Source organism: Triticum urartu, chromosome 7 (assembly GCF_003073215.2).
Source record: "Triticum urartu cultivar G1812 chromosome 7, Tu2.1, whole genome shotgun sequence".
In the NCBI taxonomy this organism is placed as follows: domain Eukaryota; kingdom Viridiplantae; phylum Streptophyta; class Magnoliopsida; order Poales; family Poaceae; genus Triticum; species Triticum urartu.
The window spans coordinates 438,696,042-438,713,622 of NC_053028.1; positions in this window are offsets into that span (position 1 = coordinate 438,696,042).

The window sequence follows — 17,581 nt, forward strand, 5'->3', positions numbered from 1 at the left end:
GCAGCTCAGTCCATATCTTACGTAGGTGTGCCATTGCTCGCTATAAATACTGCACCTCCCACGACATTGCTATATCCTCCCCCTCACGTTCACGTTCATCGCTATCTCCTCCCCCTCCCTCTCATGTCGACCACCATGGCATCGCCCCTCCCAAGCCCTAGGAGCCCCTCGCTACACCGCGTGGACGGTCACACGTCGCCGTTCGTTCCTCGCCGCCACTAGTCGAGGAGGACGCGTCGGTGTTCCGCTCCTCGCTGCTACGCGACGCGTCGCCGTTCCGTTCCTCGCCGCCACTAGTTGAGGAGGACGCGTCGGTGTTCCGCTCCTTGCCGCGACGCGTCGCCGTTCCGTTCCTTGCCGCCACTAGTCGAGGAGGACGCGTCGGCATTCCGCTCCTCACCGCGACGCGTCGAGGTGGACGCGTCGGCGTTCCCAATCTCGCCAGCACATGCTGTAGGATTGAAAGTATGTCTAGAGGGGGGTGATTAGACTACTTGACCAAATAAAAATCTATCCTTTTCCCAATTTTAGTCTTTGGCAGATTTTACCTATCTTAGCACAAGTCACGCACTCCTAACACAATTCAAGCAAGCATGCAAAGAGTCTATGAGCAGCGGAAAGTAAAGCATGCAACTTGCAAGAATGTAAAGGGAAGGGTTTGGAGAATTCAAACGCAATTAGAGACACGGATGTTTTTGTCATGGTTTCGATAGGTGGTGCTATCGTACATCCATGTTGATGGAGACTTCAACCCACAGAGGGTAACGGTTGCGCGAGTCCACGGAGGGCTCCACCCATGAAGGGTCCACGAAGAAGCAACCTTGTCTATCCCATCATGGCCATCGCCCACGAAGGACTTGCCTCACTAGCGGTAGATCTTCACGAAGTAGGCGATCTCCTTGCCCTTACAAACTCCTTGGTTCAACTCCACAGTCTTTGTCGGAGGCTCCCAAGTGACACCTAGCCAATCTAGGAGACACCACTCTCCAAGAAGTAACAAATGGTGTGTTGATGATGAATCCAAGAAGTAACAAATGGTGTGTTGATGATGAACTCCTTGCTCTTGTGCTTCAAATGATAGTCTCCCCAACACTCAACTCTCTCTCACAGGATATGGATTTGGTGGAAAGAAGGTTTGAGTGGAAAGCAACTTGGGGAAGGCTAGAGATCAAGATTCATATGGTAGGAATGGAATATCTTGGGCTCAACACATGAGTAGGTGGTTCTCTCTCAGAAAATGTATATTGGAAGTGTAGGTATGTTCTGATGGCTCTCTCTTCGAATGAAGAGTGGGTGGAGGGGTATATATAGCCTCCACACAAAAACTAACCGTTACACACAATTTACCAATCTCGGTGAGACCGAAGTGAAAAACTCGGTCGGAACGATTTAGCAAACCTAGTGACCGTTAGGATTTTCGGTGGGACTGAGATGCAACTCGGTAGGACCGATATGGTTAGGGTTAGGGCATAACGTAATCTCGGTGCGACCGATTACACAAACTCGGTGGGACCGATTTTGGTAATAAGCTAACCAGAGAGTTGGTTAGGTAAACTCGATGGGACCGATCGCTCATTTCAGTGGGACCGAAATGTTATGAAAGAGAAACAGAGAGTTTACATTGCAATCTCGGTGGGACCGATCGCTCATCTCGGTAGGACCGAAACGTTATGAAGGGAAACAGAGAGATTACAATCCCATCTCGGTGTGACCGAAATGCCTATCGGTGAGACCGATTTGCCTAGTGTTTGTGGCACTGGCTATGACATTTGAAACTCGGTGGCGCCAGATAGAAAGAATCGGTAGGGCCGAGTTTGACTTTTGGTTTAGGTCATATGTGAATGTGGGAAGGTAGTTGAGGGTTTTGGAGCATATCACTAAGCACTATGAAGCAAGAACCTCATTAAGCAACACCTCATCCCTCCTTGATAGTATTGGCTTTTCCTATAGACTCAATGTGATCTTGGATCACTAAAATATAAAATGTAGACTCTTGAGCTTTGAGTTTGAGCCAATCTTTTTGTCCTTAATATTTTGAGGGGTCCACATTCCTCATTCATGCCATGCCATTCATTGAGCTTTTCCTGAAATATTAATCTTGTAATAGCATTAGCTCAATGAGCTATATGTTGTTAGGAATTACCAAAACCACCTAGGGATAGTTGCACTTTCAATCTCCCCCTTTTTGGTAATTGATGACAACATATAGATCAAAGCTTCAACAAATGATAATAAGAGTGAAAAACATTGTCGCTTTGATAAGTATATGGAAGGCAAGAGCTCCCCCTAAATTTGTGCATAGTTTATGGTTTGCTTTGGACTGCAAATGCACAAAGAGTTAGGCTCATGGGTTACTCTTCCATGTCACATACATCTTGGTGGAGCGCTCAAAATGATAATAATTAAATGCATGCACTCATCACCAAGCAAAGTGAATGATTATATAGGGATAAAGAGATAATGTCATCCAACAAACATTAATGTAGCATATGATCAAACACATGATCATCCAAGTATCACATAGACAAAAGGTATCTCAAACAAGCAAAGCAAATAAAGTGTAACCACCAAAGCAAGAGAGAATAAAAAGCAACGCTCTCTCTCGAAGCCTATGATCTATACATTTTTCTCCCCCTTTGGCAACAAGTTACCAAAAAGTTCCTAGAAAATGCATAGCACTAAATCGTCTCCCAGGCTTGGTCTTCAGGTGGTGGTGTCCGGATAACTCCAAGAACGAAGGCTTCAGTCGAAGTAGATGGAGCTGATGGAGTAGGTGATGGAGCTAGTGGCATTGAAGCTGTAGCTGGTGCAGATGACGTGGCTCTGGTGTCTGGAACAGGCACTGCAGCAGACCTCTGAGCTCTAGGCACTCTGGAAAATGCATCAGTGGTTGTCTTGCCCTTCCTCTCCTGCATATCATCTTGAAGTTGCTCCACAACAGACTAAATCTCAGTTACCTTCACATCCAAGTCATAGAATTTTTGCTCCACGATTCTTTCCAAGCTCTCCTGGTTTTGAGTCAGGGTGGCCAGTCCCTTCTCAATCCTCAGAGTGGATGCAATCAAGTAGCCAAGCTGATCTTGCTTGCTCTTCAGGAGATACTGAGATGCTTCTTCAGTAGTTGGCATCCTTGCAGCCTTTTCAGCTTTTGCCTTCTCCTTCTTGGCTTATGCATGCACAGAAGATGGTTCATCCTCATTCATAACCACAGTGTTGTCCTCGAAGTCTAGATAGATATGCATGTGCTCCTTGTCCAACAGATATGTACCAGTGCCCATCTTGGAGTTGATTAGCTCCTGGATCTATGGGGCATACCCACAACTCCTCTTTTGATCTGCAGCTGTCCTCTTGATAGTTTTAACTATTAGGCTCATGACTTTGAGCTTCTGTGGGACATCAAAGATGTGAAGCAAGTTAATTGCATGGCCTCTGATCATCTTGTGATGACCTGACTTTGTCAAGAGAGTGTGCCTGAGGATCCAGTTGATGGTTGGCAAGCCTGACAGAAGGTAATGTACAGATCCAAACTTATGTGTCTCAAGAGCAGCATCTGGGATCTCCTTGTACATGTGTGCCATTGTGTTGTGATCCTTCTTCCTATTGGCATGGACATCCAAGTCATCTTCACTCTCTTTTGGGGCATTGATCAACTTCGCCCATTCAGCAACCGTGGACTGGTATCTCGTACCTTCAGACATCCAGACAATCCTTCCATCTGGGTAGAAATGACCTGTGGAGTAGAACTGCATGATGAGCTCATCATTCCATTTTGTGAGCTTCTGAGCCACAAACTCATCGACTCCACAAGCCTTGAAACTGTCATGTACACCTGGATAGTGATCCTCATTCTCCTTGATGTAGTTCCAGTCGACCAATCTCATGTCACACACTATGGGCTTCTTGTCGAGCAACACCGTCTCATAGAAGTCCTGCTGTTCCTTTGTATGGAACCTGTAATCCACAGCAGTCCTCCTCCTGGTGGCATATGGATCATATTCTCTCCATAGACTCAGACCTGAGTCCTTCCTTATCTTCATGTTCTCAGCTACTGGATGAGCATCATTGTGATCTGGGATTTTTGGCTTCAGCTTCCTCAATACATGTGACTCATCATCTTCTTCTTCCATTTCAGCTGCAGGCACTGGGGCCTTGTTCTTTTCCTCAGCAGGGATGTTCCTGGTGCCCCTCTTCAGTTTTGGCTTTGGAGCTGGAGCAGCAGCCTTTGGAGCAGTCTTAGGCTTAGATGGAACAGCCCCTGCCCTGATGGCATCACCCATAAGCTTCTGAGCTTTGGGTGCTGGTGCGGCATCTTCTTCCTCTTCCTCTTCAGAATCTCTCATGATTGAGGATCTTCCAAGCACTCTAGCAGTGGTCTTTTTGACCCTCTCCTTCCTCTTCTTCCCTTCTGCAGCAGCCTCTTTGGGTTCAGATTCCAAAGGGACTTGAGTAGATGCTCTGGCCTTAGACATTGGAATTCTCTTTGCAGGAACCTTTTGCTTCATGCCTGGCTTGGTGGCAGCAGCAGTGCTATATTCCTTCTTAACCACTTTCTTCCTGGAAGTGGCCTCATCCTCAACTGCCACATAGTCTTCATCCCCAGATTCAGAGGTCTTCTTCTTTCTGGCCCTGGTGGCAGCTTTGGGTAAGTTGCTTGGGGTGCTCCTGCTACCATCATCTGAACTGCTAGAGGGATTAGTGCCCTCACTCAGGTGAACCTGCTCCTCTCACCTGTTCTGGCTGTCACTCTGATCAAACATATTGCAAACACTGACAGCATACCCTGTGAATAGATATAGATGAGATAGAGTGGATGAGAATCACAAAATACAAAGGTTTTTGCAAAAGAATGAGTCAAAAACTTAGTTTTACTTTTCCATAGAAAGCATTTCGGATCAACTGATTTGTAAACTCGGTGATACCGAAGCAGCTGTTGGAACCTAAACTAGTGAACTCGGTCAGACCGAGTCACAGTTCGGTGGCACCGAGACTGCTAGGGTTTCACAAAGTCCTGAACTCGGTCACACCGATTTGCAATTCTTGGTCAGACCGAAAATTACATGTGCAATGGCCTAAGCCAAATCGGTGGTACCGAGTTCCACAACTCGGTGGGTCCGAGATGGTTTCGGCGGAAACCTAACCCTAAATTTTCAATTCATGACTAAACTACAGAGTGTTTTGACTAGATAAGAATGATCTCAATCGTGGCAAGATACATGGCGAACACAATGTGCTAGGAATCAGATAGGGATAGCACAGTGATCGAGTTCATACCCTAGTTCGGCGGAGAACTCGCTACGGCGGCAACGACGGGGATGATTCCCGTTAACAGCAGCGGAGACCAGTGGCAGGAGGCGGCTGGCGACGAGGAAGACGATCCGGAGACCCTGGAGGCATAGCGGGCTAAGCGCGGGTCGAGGAGGTTCGGAAAGTTTTCCAAAATTTGACCCGTGGGTATATATAGCCTGACCCTGTCAGTGTGACCGAGTGGAACAACTCGGTGGCACCGAGATTCATAACTGCAAGCAGTTACTGAAACTCGGTGTGACCGAAAGGTTCGAATCGGTTGCACCGAGGTAGAAAACCTAGATCGACTTAGTGATCTCGGTATGACCGAAATGGGTGAATCGGTCAGACCGAAGCGCACAAAGAAGTTTTGGAAGTTTAAGTCTATGACGAATCGGGGACTTCGAGTGCTCCTCACACAGAGTGGTTCGAATCTGACTTGATCAAATTTTGTGATGCAGCATGAATAGAGTTTGAGACGAGAAAAACATAGATAGCTAGAGAAGGTTCTTAGGCATTCTTGTCCATCCACTTGGGCAAAAGAAAAGGAAACCAATCAATCAAAACAACAAGTGGATGTCCTCGAATGAGTAAATTATGCAACCAACATGCTCACACAATAAAATGGCAAATGAAATATGTGGCAGAGCATGCACAAACAATTCTAGCATCTATCAAGCAATTGGCGATGACTAGGTCATCTATCTATGAGTATATTGACTTAGGAGTCAAATGAGAACATTTGATCATAGGTCATACTCATCGTTTAAGCACAAGTGGGGTTACCACTTTTACATAAAGCGTTGTTGTATTCACACCATTAGAGTTGCTTTAACTCAATTGTTAGAGTAAAGCTCCCCCCTAGATGTGAGATCCCCCCTAAGAGGGATGAACTAACCTTGGGTTTTGTCGATGATGACTTCATGTAGGTGTTGAAGATGTGGATGCTCTATGTTGATGTAGATCATTTAGAGCTATCCTTTGGAGTGAGTTGCACTTTCAATACCTACACGGGTTAGTCCCACAAGGAACAAACAAGGGTATCCATAGACATAGAGTGATGCACACACAAGATGATGTCTATGAAAGCTTTAGGTTACCTTGTCCCTTGTCTTACCAACAAGAGGGTTTGTGACTCCTTGAACTAGTGCAAGATGCGGAAGTTGATTGCACTTGTTCTTGCCAAAATGATAAGAGTGAAGTACATTGGCAGAGTCACCCTCAAGAACTCTTCTAGTTCTTCTTCTTCGGGATCCACACCATCTTGATGGGAATCCTTGGAATTGTAGTTGTACTTGATGAAGTGGAACTTGATGTAGTCTTGGGAACCCACTTGACCAAGGCCTTAGGAGCTTCTTCAAATGCATCAATTTCCTCTTGAAGCTTGTCCTTGACTTTTTGCTTGTGGTCTTGTGGTGGAAGATCATCTTGAGCTTGTGTCCCTTTGGATGAAGTAGGATCATACTTATCTTGTTGAGGAACAAACTTCGTCTTGGGGTATTGATCTTCTTCCCACTCAACTCCATTGGCATTGAACTTTCGTTCAAAACCAATACCTTGATTCTTCCGGTGCCTTCCTTGCTTGCGTACAATTTCCTCGAATTGCTTACTCCCGGCAAGGCTCTTGTAAACACCTTTCTCTATAATTCCCTTCAATAAGCTATTTTCTTTCTCAAGTGTAACTTGGCTAAGAGAATCATTAGTGGAATCAAGAGAACTACTAGAAGCAACAACATTGGATTTAGCATGATTATCGTTACTACTAGAAAAAGAATCCTTCTTGTTCTTGTTACTAGAATTGACTTGAGGCATGTAAGTGGATAAGAGTAAACGCTTGGCAATGTAAGAAGAACTTTTCTTGCGAAGATCATCATTGATTGCCTTTAAGAACTCATGCTCTTGCTCAAGGTTGAGCTTTTCGAAACGTAATTTCTCATGAGTCCTTAAAAGTTCTCGATGATCTCCTAAGATAGTTTCATGAGCTAACTTAAGAGTGTTTAGTTCTTTAGTTAGAGACTCAATCTTCTCCTTATCATTGTCATTCGTTTCACCATGGTATTCATCACTATAGTTGTCAACAAGTAACTCATCATCACCTAACAAGTCATCTTCATCACTATTGAAATCAACATACTCGGGGTGTGATACCTTTGGATCTTTGGCCATGAAGCATCTTTCAATTCCTTCATTTGGTGAATCAAATATGTCGTAGGAGTTGGTTGACACAAGTGCTAGTCCGGCAACACCTTCATCTTGAGTATATTCGGAGTCGGAGTGATAGCTTCTCTCGGAGTCATTGTCGGAGTCGGAACCGGATACCCATTCACCAACATGAGCTTGATGTCTTCGTTTTGTGTAGCTCCTTGATGAATTGTCCTTCCTTTCCGAATCCTTGCTTCTCCGAGGGTGTCTTCGTTCATATTGATCATCCCTACTCCTTCTCTCCCTTGATGGTGATTCTTCTCTTCTACTTCTTCTTTTGGGAGAATATTCTCTTCTCTTGTGGGGAGCCGTACACTCATTGGAGTAGTGTCCGGGTCTTCCACAATTGTAGCAGTTTCGCTCTTGACTAGAAGATCTTTTGTCATCGTAGGCCCTTGACTTGGAACTTCTTTCCTTGCTTCTACTCTTGTAGAACTTGTTGAAGTTCTTCACCATTAGGCTCAATTCTTCATTGAAGGTTTGTTTCTCACTTGATGATGTGGGAGCTTCACATGAGGCTTTGTAAGCACCACTTGACTTGTTATGGAGCTCCTCCTTATCCTTGAGTGACATCTCATGAGCAACAATTCTTCCAATGACTTCCGTTGGCTTGAGATCTTTGTAATTTGGCATCATTTGGATCAATGTGCACACGGTATCGTATTTTCCATCCAAGGCTCTTAGGATCTTCTTGATGATGAATTTGTCGGTCATCTCTTCACTTCCTAAGACGGCAATCTCATTTGTGATAAGATCAAGCCTAGAGTACATTTCAGCGACACCTTCACCATCCTTCATTTTGAACTTGTCAAGTTGACTTTGAAGCACATCCAACTTGGATTCCTTGACGGAGTCGGTACCTTCATGCATATCAATCAAAGTATCCCAAATTTCCTTTGCATTCTCAAGATGGCTGATTTTGTTGAATTCTTCGGGGCACAATCCGTTGAAGAGGATATCACAAGCTTGAGCATTGTATTGTAGCATCTTCAACTCATCCGCGGTAGCTTCACAATTCGGTTCTTTCCCATCAAAGAATTCACCTTGCAAGCCAACACACACAATAGCCCAAACGGCGGGGTTATGTCCAAGAATATGCATTTTCATCTTATGCTTCCAACTAGCAAAATTTGTACCATCAAAGTAAGGACCTTTACGGTGATAATTTCCCTCGCTAGATGCCATACTCTCCTAGGTTGTGAAACCAAGTCTATGACCACCAAAATCTATGGAAATCAAAGCAAATGGAGACCAAAGTTTTGATACCACTTATAGGATCGAAAGTATGTCTAGAGGGGGGGTGATTAGACTACTTGACCAAATAAAAATCTATCCTTTTCCCAATTTTAGTATTTGGCAGATTTTACCTATCTTAGCACAAGTCAAGCAATCTTAACACAATTCAAGCAAGCATGCAAAGAGTCTATGAGCAGAGGAAAGTAAAGCATGCAACTTGCAAGAATGTAAAGGGAAGGGTTTGGAGAATTCAAACGCAATTGGAGACGCGAATGTTTTTGTCGTGGTTCCGATAGGTGGTGCTATCGTACATCCACGTTGATGGAGACTTCAACCCACGGAGGGTAACGGTTGCGCGAGTCCACGGAGGGCTCCACCCACGAAGGGTCCACGAAGAAGCAACCTTGTCTATCCCATCATGGCCATCGCCCATGAAGGACTTGCCTCACTAGCGGTAGATCTTCACGAAGTAGGCGATCTCCTTGCCCTTACAAACTCCTTGGTTCAACTCCAAATCTTTGTCGGAGGCTCCCAAGTGACACCTAGCCAATATAGGAGACACCACTCTCCAAGAAGTAACAAATGGTGTGTTGATGATGAATCCAAGAAGTAACAAATGATGTGTTGATGATGAACTCCTTGCTCTTGTGCTTCAAATGATAGTCTCCCCAACACTCAACTCTCTCTCACAGGATATGGATTTGGTGGAAAGAAGGTTTGAGTGGAAAGCAACTTGGGGAAGGCTAGAGATCAAGATTCATATGGTAGGAATGGAATATCTTGGGCTCAACACATGAGTAGGTGGTTCTCTCTCAGAAAATGTATATTGGAAGTGTAGGTATATTCTGATGGCTCTCTCTTCGAATGAAGAGTGGGTGGAGGGGTATATATAGCCTCCACACAAAAACTAACCGTTACACACAATCTACCAATCTCGGTGAGAACGAAGTGAAAAACTCGGTCGGAACGATTTAGCAAACCTAGTGACCGTTAGGATTTTCGGTGGGACTGAGATGCAACTCGGTTGGACCGATATGGTTAGGGTTAGGGCATAACGTAATCTCGGTGCGACCGATTACACAAACTCGGTGGGACCGATTTTGGTAATAAGCTAACCAGAGAGTTGGTCAGGTAAACTCGATTGGACCGATCGCTCATTTCGGTGGGACCGAAATGTTACGAAAGAGAAACAGAGAGTTTACATTGCAATCTCGGTGGGACCGATCGCTCATCTCGGTAGGACCGAAACGTTATGAAGGGAAACAGAGAGATTACAATCCCATCTCGATGTGACCGAAATCCCTATCGGTGAGACCGTTATGCAGTGGCTATGACATTTGAAACTCGGTGGCGCCAGATAGAAAGAATCGGTAGGGCCGAGTTTGACTTTTGGTTTAGGTCATATGTGAATGTGGGAAGGTAGTTGAGGGTTTTGGAGCATATCACTAAGCACTATGAAGCAAGAACCTCATTAAGCAACACCTCATCCCTCCTTGATAGTATTGGCTTTTCCTATAGACTCAATGTGATCTTGGATCACTAAAATATAAAATGTAGAGTCTTGAGCTTTGAGCTTGAGCCAATCTTTTTGTCCTTAATATTTTGAGGGGTCCACATTCCTCATTCATGCCATGCCATTCATTGAGCTTTTCCTGAAATATTAATCTTGTAATAGCATTAGCTCAATGAGCTATATGTTGTTAGGAATTACCAAAACCACCTAGGGATAGTTGCACTTTCACGCACGCCGGAGGACGCGTCGGCTCCCCGCTACGAGGTGAACGTCGCGCCGCCCGCCGAGCCCCCTAGCCTTGAGGAACTTTGGAAAGAAATGGATGTCGCCTTGTGGGAGGCTTTGCCTCCAGCAGAGCACTCCAAAATAGAGGCGGAGAAGAAGGCCGAGGAAGAGAAGCGCACCGTGGAACAAGCTGCCTGGGAGGCCTATGTCGCATCCGAGAGAGTCAGGCAATTGGCTCTTTGGCAGAAGGCTCGTGCGAGGGCCATGAGGGTGGCGGAGGACGCCCGTGCCGACGCCCTGAGTGCAGTCGGGCCCAAGCGCCTCATCTACGCTTGGCGGTACATGGACCGGGTGCATGCTTCTAGCAAGGAGGAGTACCTGTTGGCACCGGATCACCACACCGGTGAGATCGCGCTCGCCCGCCGGCAAGCCGCCAATTAGCACCTCGCGAGTTGCGAGTTGCGACACTTTGTACGGAGTATCTCACTGGTTGGAAAGGCATGCAAATTCCCAAACCGCTTCCTACACCCTGTATCGATTTTTTTGCCTAACAAGTTGTGTCGTGCAATTGGAATTCCAACTTGAGTACTACTACTAGTAGGAGTACCATGGGCCAGTTCTTTTAGGCTTCTAGATTAGTAATCCCATAACTACTACCTCCGTCCTAGTTTATTGGTCCCCATTGTAATCTGTGTCAAATTTTGATCATAAATTTAACTAATGAAATGTTAGTGCATGTCACATGCACTACTCCATCCGTCTAGGTGAGTAAGTCATCTTAGGCTGTGCACCGTGACCAAGGAGGAGGAGAAAACGAGAAACATTAATGTTTATTTGCTAATTAATAGTATTGCATGCAATGAACTAACCACTGCATGTCGTGTTTGATATCTCAAGTCATTAAAAGCATGCACACACTTTATCTCTTATTGGTTGATATGTCAAGAAACAAGAAACGAAGTAGAAGTTAATGCACCGTGCCTAAGTGTTTTGGGATTATTTGGTTTTCGTAAGATGACTTACACACCTAGACGGAGGGATTACAATGGTGAGGAATAAACCAGGACGGAGTAGTAGTTTAGAAGCCCAAATAAATGAGTAGTACTCTCCACTGTGACTAGTCTTGTGGGAAAAGCTGGGAAAGCCGCCAAAAGAACTGGCCCTAGGAGTAGTAGTTAGGGATCGAGTGTGCAAGATGAACCGGAGAAAGTAAATGCAGAGAGATGAAATGCAAAAAAGACGGAGGGATGTGATGGTTGCTTGTCCGTTTATTTTACCAAGCCACTTATTACTGAGAGTTGTTGGGTTTTGTGATATGACGGCTTTACTGCCGCGCCACGAGCGGGGTGAGAGGTGAGACTCCCGTGCAGCGCCGCCCTCTACACTTGTACTACATCGGTCGTGGTTTATTAGCCCCCCATTGAATTTGACTGAAGATTTAACTGACAAAATGTTAGTGCATGTCAACAAAAACTATATCATTGGATTCGTATTTGAACATAGTTTTGAATGATATAATTTTAGGTGACATGCATCAACATTTATCGTACTATATATAATGTTAGTTCAATTTTTGGTCGTACTAATCTATAGTAGTAAGGTGCCCGTGCGTTGCACCGAAGAGTGAAATGCATTGATCGGGGAGTTGTTTATTTTGACAAAGGATGTGGGGGTCATCTCATGTGTAACGGGTATCGATAGGTTTCATCGGATATTATTTCATCTCTAGAGCTCACAAACATCCGGGTGAAATAGATAAAAGCGTTCAACTGTTCAACCTGCATCCAAAACTTGTGAAGAAATAACACTTATTGTGCTTTACAAGTAATGATCTTTAAGAATTAGTTTTTGAGTATCGATTGGTATACATGTTGGCTACAGATGACATGGCACTTTCTTACAGTCAACAGTTGGCTATACTATTAAGTAATATTAACCATGCCCTTATACACCTAGACGGAGGGATTAAATCAGGATGACTTGCAAGCGGGCAGAGGAGATGTAAGAAATGGTTCATCGTAAGTCTTTCACCAGTACCATAGTAAAAATTCATACATGGAAGATTCTAGACTGAACCATAAACGGATACACTTTTATTCATGTGCGATACTCTAATAGAGCAAGATCCTGCATGGAAGTCTCCACATGCTTAGACAGCGGATTACATTGAGCGAAGACTAATGATCAACATTTAACTTGATAATGCATATGTCCAGGTGAACCTCCTTGGAGTCCCCGTGCACCGTGTCAGCGGGTAAAGGATGCCATGGGTTTTCCAAGTCCACATTAGCGGGATAGTCCCAGCTCCCCAGAGTCCAAGTCCGTTCGATGAGGCCGATGTCGCCGCCCACGCGACCCGGAGGGGTAGTAACACTGACCACACACCCGTACATCGGCCTCGTGTTAGTGTCAGCGTTAGCGGCGTCGCCCCTGATGCACATTACAGAGACGAGGAGGAGGCCTACGCGGGCCTCGCCGGTGCCCATGATCAAGAGGAAGACGCTGCCGTCCTCCTCCGAGACTAGCAGGCAGCGGTGATCCTCCAGCGACTCCGGCATGGTGAACGGGTAGCACGTCTCGTATTTGATGTTCTCCGCCAAGGGCTAGCAGTGACCGTTGCACGCATCCGTGTGGTGATGCACCATGTCCGCCGGCGAGCCACAAAACGGCATCAGGCACTCATAGCAGTGGACGAAGGGCTCCTTGGAGGCATCAACCAGGCCGTCCATGAAACGGGAGTGGCTGTAGGGGACGTTGCACCAGTTGAATATATGAGCAAGTTACTACGAGATTTAATCCGAACAAGCACAAAATAAATCATGAATTCTACCACGATTTCGGACAAGAAGGACAGAAACACATACGGTGCAACGGGAGCAGCACCGTTGGCATTGAGGTTGTCGCCCATGTCCAAACACCACGTAGACACGGTCTTTGAGCATGGTTCGTAGTCGGTCCATGCTTGGGCATTGAAGTTTGTAACTATTTTAGATTAGAATATACTACTCCTCCGGTGCTAGTAGTAGAGCAGAGTCCTACTCTACTACTCTACTCAAGCAAGTTAGGGCATAGCACTGTAGGGAGTACCAGTACTGTGATCACTCAAGCAAGTTGTCTAGCATCGACATGACCCTACGCTGCTGGTATGTGTCTCGTAAGTCAAGCGGCGTGCTGTAGTCATCATCACCTGTCCACTTCCCGCAGCACATATTCGCTTCTCAATCTTTGTCCACACATAATCTCATCCAATCTTCCATCTCCGCTAAGGCGCCTTCCCCCCTCGTCCGAAACCCAAGCACTAACAATGGCAGAACCGAGCAGCGTCTGCCGAAAGAGTGGCTGGAATTCGCTCCCCACAGAGGCAATCAAGCTCATTGTTTCACGTGTGGACAATCTCAGTACCATGCCGCTCGCCGCGTGCTCGTCGGGGCTGTAGCGTTTACTCAAATCCCTTAGGCCGGAGCTTTTTAAGCCAGCTCCTTGCTTGCGGATGCCGCCTGATCTTCAGAAACGGCGTGTCACGCAGCATAACGACCGTAGGGTGGCGAGCATCAACCCCCTTGACTGCGATCCGATCCCCGTCAGCCTCAACTACATTAACGGTATGTACTGGGTCGGCATGAACACGTCTTGGATGGTGCTCGTCGACGGTCGCGGCAGCTGGATGCTCGTGGATGCTCGTGGAGGTCTTCACTCTTCTGGCCTGCTTACTGCTTCTGTTGCACCCCCAGCCCTGGTTGCTGCTGCTGCTATTTTCAATGTACAATCAGTAGTATATTTCGTCTGTTGGTTGAATAAATGTGTTGTTAGAACGACAAACACAATGTTTTGGAAGTCGTTGCACGGTTCGATCCTTTAGTGCCCCGTACTGTACGTAGCGCATACTATTTTTCATACGGAACACATTTTCCACTTGTTGATAACATGCATCCCACTGATGAAGGCCCAATGGAGAAGCCCATAATTAACTGGAAGGGAGGCTCTCACATGAATCCGGCCCAGGTACATGCTCATGGTCCCCTAAACATAAATAAGTAAATAAATAAATAAATAAAGCTAAATGCTCATGCACTAGTTCTTTGGGAAAATAGATAGCCTAGTATTTATTTTTGAAGAATACCCAAGTTAGGCCTATTTGTTTTCTCCGAATTACTGGGTTGCAAATCTTTCAAGACGAGGATGGATGCATTCCGGCCTGGCTTAAGAGTATGGTCAATGTCTGTTAAAAGTAATATCAAAAGGGGTTGAAAATTCCAAAAAAATTTATAGCAAACGGGATATAAGTTCCTTTTTTGTTTTTGTTCTTCACTGATATCTTATACGTATTTCATTGGATTTAACATGACATAGTACTAATTTATTTTTAAATTTGTTTTAGTATGGCTATTAAGTTTTCGATTAAGAATATTTTGTTCCCCAGCAAAAAATTGTGATTTTTTCAAAATTCCCCACATATTTAGTTAATTTTTTGACCCTGGTACTTACCAGAAAATGGCCAGCAATTCTAAAAATGGAAAATGGGCTGCAATAAATTCCATATGAATTAGAAAATGAGTAAAAATTATAAAAATAATAGCAAATGGGCTATACACGCCACATATTTCGAGGCTGACTTGTTTACGCAAGGCTTTGTCAGTGAACACACGATTCTAGCAACAGTGACTGTTGGATGTCCATCCAATGGCCGACGTGCTTCTTCAATCTTTGATCTTCCTGCTCCAGCCGCCTAAACTAGCGCCGACGGGACTGCCTGCTCCCTCCTCTTGTGGCCCGCTGTGATGCCACACAGGCTTCCCCGGCCCAACCTACTCCCTCCGCTGGCCTGGCCACATGCAATCAACTGCCTCCTTATTACGCAAAAAAATGATTCCTCCCACTGACATCTGGGGCGCACCGGTTGGGAGGCTGACCTGTGGGCCTACTAAGTTGACGCATACGCAGGGCTTGTCAACTTAGTCAACAAATGATTCTAGCAGTAGTAACCGTTGGATTTGAATCGAACGGTCCTGCTGCTTCTTCAATCGCTTCTCTTCTTGCACCAGCCGCCCAAACCAGCGTCGGGGAGACCGCCTGCTCCTGCCTCCAGTGGCCGGCTGTGCTGCCGTTGAGGCCTCATCGCCCCCTACTACTCCCACCGCTAGCTAGGCCCTGCGGCGATGACAGCCTCACACCACAGCCGAACCAGTGAACCCTCGTACTCCTCTCCGCGTGGGCATCCACTGCCGCGTCTTCCCCGGCTCCGCGTCGTCCCCTTCCTAGGCCTCGCCGTCGTCCACCACCTTGGTGCTCTCGGCGTGGCGTGGTCAACGTGGTCAACGACATTCCATCGGAAGAGTACTGTACGTGGAGAGGCTGACAACTGGGTCCACGGCCACAACCCAGTTTTTTTGTGATTTGCCAAGTAAGTCGCTTTGTCAGGCCTGTTGGGCTGCAAATCTTTCAAGACGAGGAGAGATTCCGTTCGGCTGGCCGAGAAAATGGCCCATCAGTAATGAGAAATGGGTTGTACATTTTTTTCATTTCAAGATTTTAAATTACATTAATTTTTATGCGTGGAGAATTTGTTGGATTTTATATTGATATACATTTATTTTTAAAATCAGTTTGAATGTGAGTCGAAATTTCGGGATTAAAAACAGTTCGGACCGCACCGAAATATGCAAAATTTCCTATAATTTTTTAACCGTGGCTACAATATGGGCTGTAATGCTAACAAAAAGAATATGTGCTCCAAAAAAAACCTTAATAATTAGCAAATGGGCTATAAATTATTATAAATAATGGCAGATGGAATGTATGCTGTTTTCCACAGATTTGAGGCTTTCCTAAAAAAAAGTTGACGCACAAGCAGTGACTGTTGGATGGCCATCCAATGGCCGTCGTGCTTCTTCAATCTCTGCTCTTCCTGCTCCAGCCGCTCACACAAGCGCCGGCGGGACTGCCTGCTCCCTCCTCCCTGCGGCCGGCTCTGCTTCCGTGCAGGCCTCACCGCCCCACCGTACTCCCATCGCTGGCCTAGCCATCCCTCTACTCACCCACACCTGCTGTTATTCTCCGGCGATGGCAGACGAACCAGTAAACCCTCGTACAGTCGTACTCCCCTCCGCGTGGGAAACAACTGCCGAGTCTTCCCTGCCTCCGTGTCATTCCCTTCCTAGGCCTCGCCGTCGTCCACCTCCCTGGTGCTCTCGGCGCGGCCTGGTCAACGTGGTCAATGACCGACATGCATCTGAAGTGGACTGTACATGGAGAGGCTGACAGCTGGGTCCACGGCCGCACGCAAGGAAATGCCTCCTTATTACGCGCAAAATAATGATTCCTCCACCTGACATCAGGGACCCATCGAAAGGGCCTCTGTATTTCGCGAAAAAAACATTACCGCCGCTGGGAGCTCGGACCCACCAGCTATATCTTCGCACGCAAGGAAGTGCCTCCTTATTACGCACAAAAAAATGAATACTCCCCCTGTTAGCTGGGACCCAGTATAGTGGCAGGCTGACTTGTGGGCCTACTAAGTTGACGGGGACGGAGGGCTTTGTCAACTTAGTCAATATGCACGATTCTAGCTCCAGTGACCGTACGATGTCCATCCAACGGCCGTAGTGCTTCTTCAACCTCTGGTCTTCTTGCTCCAGCCGCCCAAACCAGCGCCGGTCGTGCCTCGTGCTCCCGCCTCCCGTGGCCAGCTGCGATGCGGCAGAGGCCTCACCGCCCCCTACTACTCCCATCGCTGGCCAGGCCATCCCTCTACTCACCCACACCCCCTGTTATTCCGCGGCGACGACAGCCTCACACCGCAGCGAACCAGTGAACCCTCGTACTCCTCTACGCGTGGGCATCCACTGTCGCGTCTTCTCCGGCTCCGCGTTGTCCCCTTCCTAGGCCTCGCCGTCGTCCACCACCCTGGTGCTCTCGGTGCGGCGTGGTCAACGTGGTCAAGGAACGACTTCCATCGGACGTGGACTGTACATGGAGGGCTGACAGCTGGGTCCACGGCCGCAGCAAGGAAGTGCCTCCTTATTACGTGCAAAATAATCATTCCTCCACCTAACAGCGGGGACCCACCAGACGGGCCACCGTATTTCACGAAAAAAATGTTTCCCCCCTGACTGTTGGGACCCA